At 38.7% G+C, this 8,244-nt stretch overlaps 1 pseudogene; it reads right to left on the reverse strand.

Annotated features, from left to right (window-relative positions):
• Positions 1 to 3,643: 3,643 nt before the first annotated feature.
• Positions 3,644 to 4,314, reverse strand: LOC103350105 (dihydrofolate reductase pseudogene; annotated as a pseudogene).
• Between the last annotated feature and the right edge of the window lie 3,930 nt (positions 4,315 to 8,244).

Below are 8,244 nucleotides of genomic sequence, written 5' to 3' on the forward strand. Positions count from 1 at the left end.
CACAGCAGAGAGCTGGCCTGGAAGAGGGGCAACCGGGACAGAATCCAGCGCCCCGACCGGGACTAGAACCCGGGGTGCCGGCGCCGCTAGGCGGAGGATTAGCCTAGTGAGCCGCGGCGCTGGCCAACTAAGTTTTCTTTTTCCCTCCTGCAAGTTTTCCCTTCTACCTTCCTTCTTTTTTACTTAAATTTTGTATATGTTTTCAAAAGTCACTATCTGGCAGAAAGATGAATGACTCATGAGTAACTCTGCTGGGAATGAAGGGATAGGCTTTCAGAACCTTTTGAAATTCCAAATCAGAGCACAGCCGACCAAGGCTTTTCCTGGGAATTGATCTCTTTAAAGTTAACATGGAGGGATAGAAGTACTGAATGTCTTATATTAGCTTAAGTCCTGAGAAAAGAAGAAGAAAATATGCAACTATAAATGATACTACTTCTACTGGTCAGTATTGTACTTTGACATGATTTTTAAAGGAATCTACTCTATTAATTCCACACTCAAAATAACCTCGGTGTGACTAATTGCAGTCTATTTAGATTATGTTGGACTAAACCATTCTTTCTAACTATTTGTTTACGTATTTCTTTTCCTAATCCATTTCTTTCAACCCTTGTTTTCTTTATTTCTCAATGTTTCCCTGGAGTCAGTGTTTTCTTAAGAAAAAGCGATATAGTCCCTAGGAGTTCAGTGTTTCCTGAAGTTTGATTTTCACCCTGATTAGCTGTACTAATTCAAACTGTGATCATTGTTGAGCAGTGAACCTACCCAGAACACCCTGGTGAGTTAAACTCAGCAGCAATTTGATAGCTTAGTTGAAAGGCTGTAATAGATTTGCTATACAAAAGTTTTATTTAATGTATATAATACCATGAAAAATAAGTATGCAAAGTAAAACTAATTTGCTTTAATATATTCTAAGTAATTATGACAAGCAGTTATTTGCTTCTCTTTAGAATGCACGAGTGGTTAATATAAATATTCTAAAGTTTTCTTAGTTTTTCAAATAAAATCATACATTATAAAAATTAAAATGTGTCAAAGTCACACCTTCCAACCATGAATAAAAGATAAAAACTTTGTATATTTGTTAATTTTTAGTCTTTTAAGGGAGGTCATATCATCAAAAATTAACACTTCTTTATTTTGCTTAATTTACTTTTAAATTATATTGCCTCTTATTGTCAACTTCTAATGACATTTCAATCAACCACATGATTAAGACTATTATCCAATCTCTCTTCACATACTTTGAACTTTATCCTAATGGATTTTGTCTTCATTTTTAAAAAGTTATTAAACTTCTTCCTATTTTTAATGTTCCATTAAATGTTATAAAAGGACTGAGCTTAGCAAAGACAAATATTGCTGACCTTTATATATGCTTTAATTGATCTATTTATTTCAGACACTAGTTTTATTATTAATAGCTTTATATTTCACTGCTTTTAAATAATTTTCCCCTGGATTATACTTTTTATGTAAAATCAAACTTGTAGGAGAAAATTTAAATGGTTAATTAAAATATAAATGCTGTTGATTTTATGAGATTACTCCAGCATCATGGTCAAAATATTACTTGCTTTGTGCATAATAGTTGACAGGAAAATAATCTTCACTTATAAATTTAAAATGTAAAAAAATAGGCTGTATATAAAAGAGAAAATTTTAGATATGCTGAAAATTTTGAGAAATTTATACAAAATGAGAATAGTTAAGATCATTATTATAATGTGTATCATGATAAATCCCAATATGTTTCACTGTATGCAGAGAAATTTCTTAAGTGCTTTATATATTTTTATAAATTTTAAATCAATTAATCTTTCAAATAACACTGTACATTACTTTATTCGTTTTATACATATGAACACTATTTAACACATTATATAAATATGAAATATTTAAAGACAAATATATATAATATTAACATAAGAAATAAATCTATTATACAAATTAATAGTTGATCATAAGAAATTAATACTACCTTATTAAATATGTATGACCATGCTAAACTTTAAATCCACTTCATTGACTTTAAGTTGAATATTCTATTTATTGTACCTGGAGTTAAAAGACAATTTTTTTTTGGACAGGCAGAGTTAGAGAGAGAGAGAGAGACAGAGAGAAAGGTCTTCCTTTTTCCATTGGTTCACCCCCAAGTGGCTGCTACGGCTGGCGTGCTGCGCTGATCTGAAGCCAGGAGCCAGGTACTTCCTCCTGGTCTTCCAAGCAGGTGCAGGGCCCAAGGACCTGGGCCATCCTCCATTGCCTTCCTGGGTCACAGCAGAGAGCTGGACTGGAAGAGGAGCAACCGGGACAGAATCCGGTGCCCCAACCGGGACTAGAACCCCGGGGTACTGGCGCCGCAGGTGGAGGATTAGCCTAGTGAGCCGTGGCGCTGGCCAAAAGACAATTTTTAAAAATATTTTCATCTTCATAATTTTGAGAGAAAAGAGATTCCAAATGAAACCACAGCCTAGCCAGTAGTTGTCACTGTAAAAGCAAGGTGACACAGCCATTTATTAGGATTTGTTAGACAATAAGAATGCTATTTAAATATATATGTGTGTTGTTTGCAAATTTATTTAATGGCTTAGACAAGTTACCAATATTTTATACAGTATCAGTTTTTTTTTCTTTTAAAAATTATAAATTTATTTATTTGAAAGGTAGAGCAACAGAGACAGAGGGAGAGGCAGACAGAGAGAGCGAGAGATGTCCCATGTACTGGTTCACTCCCCACATGGCTGAAGCCAAGATCCAGGGACTCCATCCAGGTCTCCCACGTAGGTGGCAGGGTCTCGAGCCCTTGGACCATCCTCTGCTGCCTTCCCAGGCATCAGCAGGGAGCTGGATCGGAAGTGGAGCAGCAGGACTCGAGCTGGCACTCGGATCCGGAATGCCAAGTAGTGGCTTCCCCCACTGCACCAAACACTGGCCACAGAAAACGAGATTTGTTTACCTATCTAATAACCTACAGTTTTGCTAATGTGATAGGTAAAACAAGTTTTAATTTTCACTTTTCAGGTTCGGGAAGTATGGTTCCTAACTTACTAATTTTGGTTTCTGGAACAGCCATTCTCATTTCATTCTCTCTGCATTCTTAATGTTGGCTCCCAGGCTTGTTACTGGGTTACTCTTTCTTGGAGAGAGCGGCCTGTTCTGCTTCTATCCCTGGGTCTCCCCAAACATCAGAAACAGCCATCCTAAGGCCTCAGCCCTTTCCTTCTCTCACCCAGCAAAAAGGCGAGGTGGCTTCCTTGCCACGCTCAGTTACTGACTCCCTGAGTGAGCAGAACTCTGCTCAGACGGACAAGGTGCCCAAAGTAATCACAGCTCCTATTCCGATCTGCTTTTCTGGTAAAATCTCAGCTGCAGTTCTTCTCTTTATAACGCGTTTCTGCCCAGTGGGCCAATCTGTCTGGGTGCCACGTCTGTGATCCCTGGTGTCAACTAGGCTCCCGGGAGACTCCCGCTCTGGGCTGTCTTGCAGAGTCACTTGCCCTAGGCAGGTGTGTGGGGGAGGCGCTGAGGCAGGTGGGGCAAGGAATGGTCAGGTCCGCTAAGTGGGGGATGAAGACACACGATTTAGAAGCAATGCTCCCTGGGCCTAAAGTCAGCAACAACAGTCTGTTTCCCAATGTCCAAATACGTAACTTTTCAGAGGGAGGGGTAGGACTGGAGATAAGCCAGGAAATGCCTTCGTATTAATCGTTCTTTTCATAAACTTCAAATTTGTACTTGATGCCTTTCTCCTCCTGGACACCAGAAAGGACGCCTGGGTACTCTGGGAGCAGTTTGTATTTCTCCAAATCGATTTCTGGAAAAAACGTGTCACTTTCAAATTCCTGCATGATCTTGTCACAAACAGTCTGAGATGGCCTGGCTGATTCATGGCTTCCTTATACACAGAGCTGCCTCCCACTATCCAAACCATGTCCACTTTATCTGCCAATTCTGGTTCCTCAATAAGTTTTAAGGCATCAGCCAGACTCTTAGCAAGGAAATGTGCTCCTTGTGGCGGTTCCTTGAGTTCTCTACTGAGAACTACGTTGATTCTGTCCTTTAAAGGCCGATTCTTCTCTGGAATGGAGAACCAGGTCTTCCTCCCCATAATCACCAGGTTCTGTTTACCTTCCACTGATGACGTTGGGGTCATTCTCTGGAAATACCTGAATTCGTCCTGAGCGGGGGCCACGGCAGGTCCCCGTTCTTGCCGATGCCCATGTTTTGTGACACAGCGACGATGCAGTTGAGCGGACGAACCATGGCGGCGGCCAGCCAACAGCTCCACTCGCGGATGCCCACACCCGGGGGTCGAACCCAGCTTGGCGCGAAACCTACAGTATCAGTTTTAGCCTGTTAAATAAAGGTCATGGAAATCTGGGGGTGCTGCAAATTTTACATAAAGTAATTTCATAAAAATTACTATCATAGAAAATGTTTTTACAAAAGATTGCATATTTTCTCCCTCTCTCCTTACTTGGAATGTTAAAAGCTTTCTCAGAATCAGAGTGTTTTGCTTTCTTTAGTTTATTTCATGTGCTGAGAATTCTTTACCAAATTGGTCTTTTTCTCTGTTATTTTTGAGTGGCATGTCATGTATTTGAATTGCTCAAGCTAGGTATTACAGAATCCACTTCATTTTTGAAAGTTTATGTAGAATGTACTAGTGAACTTGGTTGATCAGATAAGATATGTATTACTGAACTTAGGATATGCACATTTGACTAAATTAAGAAATTACAGCATAGCAAACTTAAAAAGACACACTGAAAATTCTGAAGGAAGAAATTTGCAATTCAAGCATATATATATATATATATATATTAAATAGAAGCTCAAATGCCACTCTTCTTTTACTATCATAACTGTCTATACTTGGAAGCCAACAATTTAACATTGCTCAAATGGAAGTCTTACCTCTATTTTTGGGCTGAAAGCAGTAATCTCTAAGCTTTTTAAATTTTGGAGTTTTTGTATTCCATGTGGGTTCCCATCACCCACGTAGTCTAACAGTGTGAGTTAGGGTTTAGGTGTGCACATGGAATAACCTAACAATGTGTTTTAAGGTATAGGATTGTGGTCACATGGTATCGCCATGACTTCCAGAAGAAATGGAGGCTGTGATCAGTCATGGAAAATCTGTTGTATCTATGAACAGAGACTCAATAAAGATTCTGGATGCCAAGCTCAGACAAGCTATCCTGAATGGAAATACTCTATGCAAGTGTATATTATTACATATCAATGCCAGGAATATAATGCTGTCCATTATTGAACATAGAGGAATCAATTGGAAGATCCACGTTTAGAATGGTTTTGTAGAGTGTCCATGAGAGTGGATTTCAGGGCATTAGGCTGATTTTTTTAAGATTTATTGCTACAAAAGTTCATTTCTACAGTGAATATTCCTTATTGTTATTTAACTACATATGATGCAAATGTAAGGTATAGTCTTAAATTAAAAGTCAAGGTAAATAGTATTGTATTTGTATGTTTGAACATGGAACTTTGGTTACCTATGTGTTAAATATCCCCTCTTTTACCTGTATTGATTGCTTTCAGTTGCATCTTTATAGAGAAGTTAAATTCCATCAAAGTGAAAGCCATGATTGATTCAATCAGCTTGCTCAGTCTGTATGGGGCACTTTAGATCTAAGAGAGACTTTCAGATTTAATTAAGCCCAGCAGTCTTGTAGACTTTTAGTATTTACGCAGTGACCTACCTATGGACTTTATTTTTCTCCCCTGAGTATTGAACTTTATTACTGCTTTTAGTTTCTTTAGTTACATTGACTCCTGAACAAATGCCAGACATTGTAATATTTACTCATAATTTATAAAGTTTTATTAAAATAATTACATATATAATACATTTTGAAAGTTCTGTAAAATGTTCAGTAATGGGGCTGGCACTCTGGAGTAGCAGGGAAAGCCACAGCCTATGGTGCCTGCAACCCATATGGGTACCAGTTCAAGACACAGCTGGTCCACTTCTAATCCAGCTCTCTGCTATGGTCTGGGAAAGCAGTGGAAGATGGCCCAAGTCCTTGGGCTTCTGCACCGAATGGGTGACTTGAAAGAAGCTCCTGGCTTTTGGTTTCAGATGGGCCCAGCTCCAGCCATTGTAGCCATTTGGAGAATGAGCCAGCAGATAGAAGACCTTTCTCTTTCACTCTCTGCCTCTGCCTTTCAAATAAATAAATAAATCTTCAAAAAATTTTAAAAATGTTCAGTAATATATCTTCTCAGGAGCAGCCCATAAATGTAAAGGAAACTAACTCAAAATGTTGTCAGGTTACAATAACATAGAGAGCTAACAAAAATAGAGTGTAATTATTTTTCTGGGAGAATATCAGGTACTGCTCTTCTTATATGAGTCTAATTTTATGCTAATTGCTCTCACAAATGATGATTCGATTTTCAAATTCTGTGAAGGTGGTATTATTAGCTTGATTTTACCAATGAAGAAACCGAAGCTCAAAGAGATTATGTAAATTGACCATATTAACACATATAGGGAAAGTGAGGACTTTCCAAAGTTTGTCATTTGAATTTAAGCTAAGTGTTTTATATATTGTCATTTTAAAATAAATTTTGATGAACCTATTACTATTAGTTTGATGAGAAACTATTAAATGTAGCTATGTCTTTTTAGATCAGAATATTGCTTTCTCCAGAAGGAACCTTAAAATCACTGCATTTTGGGTGGAAGATTACTGATTACTGAGTTAAGCTGACATATTTTACAGGAAGTTATTTATTTTAATATATCAAGAAAAAAAGGTTGTTACACGTTTTTCAACAACCCTTGAATACTGTTGAAATACTTCATTCAACTCTCATAGTTTCCTATCATGTAGTTAAACAATGCAGCTTGCAATGATTTCTTTTTTTATTTTGATGGCTTTAATAAAAGAAAAAATGTCTGGAAAATACCAAAATCAAAAACTTTTGTTTAAGAGTCAGCACTGTGGCATAGTGGGTAGGACCTCCACCTGCACTGCCAGCATCCCATATGGGCACTGGTTGAGTCCTGGCTGTCCATTTCAGATCCAGCTCTCTGCAAATTGCCTGGGAGAACAGCAGAAGGTGACCCAAGTGCTTTGGCCCCTGCACCCACATGGGAGACCTGGAAGAATCTTCTGACTCTTGGCCTTGCCTCAACCTAGCTCCAGCCTTTGTCGCCCCTTGTGGACTGAGCCAGCAGATGGAAGACCTCTCTCTGTCTCTCCCTCTCTCTGTTTGTTAACTCTGCCTCTAAATAAATGAATAAATCAAATACTGATTTTTTAAAGATACTATTTAGCTTTATGTTTGACTTTTCCACAGTAAATTGACGGATCATGCATTGTCATGCATTGATGGATCACTTCCACAGTTTCATTCATTCATACATTGACCCTGTCTGCTCAGGCTGCCATTAAAGAAGACCACACAGTGGGTAGCCTCGATAACAGACAGGGCTAGAAATTCCAGATCAAAGTGAAGGCAAATTCAATTTCTAGCCAGGCCTCTCTTCCTGCCTTGTAGATATATCTGTCCTGCTGTGCTCTTGACAGGAGACAGTGAGCTCTAATGTTTCTTCCTCTTCTTATAAGCACACCTGATACTCGAGAGCACCTCTCACCTCCACCTTTTCTGACTAACTCTACTCCTGTTTTTTAGAAAAAGGATTTATTCATTTATTTGAAAGGCAAAATTATAGTCACAGAAGGACACAAACATACATACACACACACACACACACAGAGAGAGAGAGAGAGAGAGAGAGAGAGAGAGATTTTTCATTCCCCAAATGGCCATAACTGCTAAGGATGGGCCAGGCACAACACAGGAACTTGAAACTCTGTCCAGGTGCCACACATGGGTGCAGGGCCCAACCACTTGGGCCATCTTCTGCTGCCTACCCTGGACCAGTAGCAAGGAGCTGGATAAGAAGTGGAGCAGCCAGCATCCCAGGCAGTAACTTAATCCACTGCCCCACCTCAGCACCTAACTTTACATCTTTATAACCCTCATCTCAAAAGTGTAGTCGTATGGTGGGTCATGGCTTTTATGTATGGATTATGAGATTGTATATTTTCTATTTAACATTTGGTAGCATCTAATATGTACTAAATTATGTAAGAGACATTGGAAATACAAATGTAAAAACTGTTTCATTGAGCATTGCACGTTAGTTAAGAAGGCAGATTTTGGCCAGTGCCGTGGCTCACTTGGCTAATCCTCCGCCTG

Source organism: Oryctolagus cuniculus, chromosome 7 (assembly GCF_051225735.1).
Source record: "Oryctolagus cuniculus isolate XC-2025 breed Fujian yellow rabbit chromosome 7, ASM5122573v1, whole genome shotgun sequence".
Classification (NCBI taxonomy): domain Eukaryota; kingdom Metazoa; phylum Chordata; class Mammalia; order Lagomorpha; family Leporidae; genus Oryctolagus; species Oryctolagus cuniculus.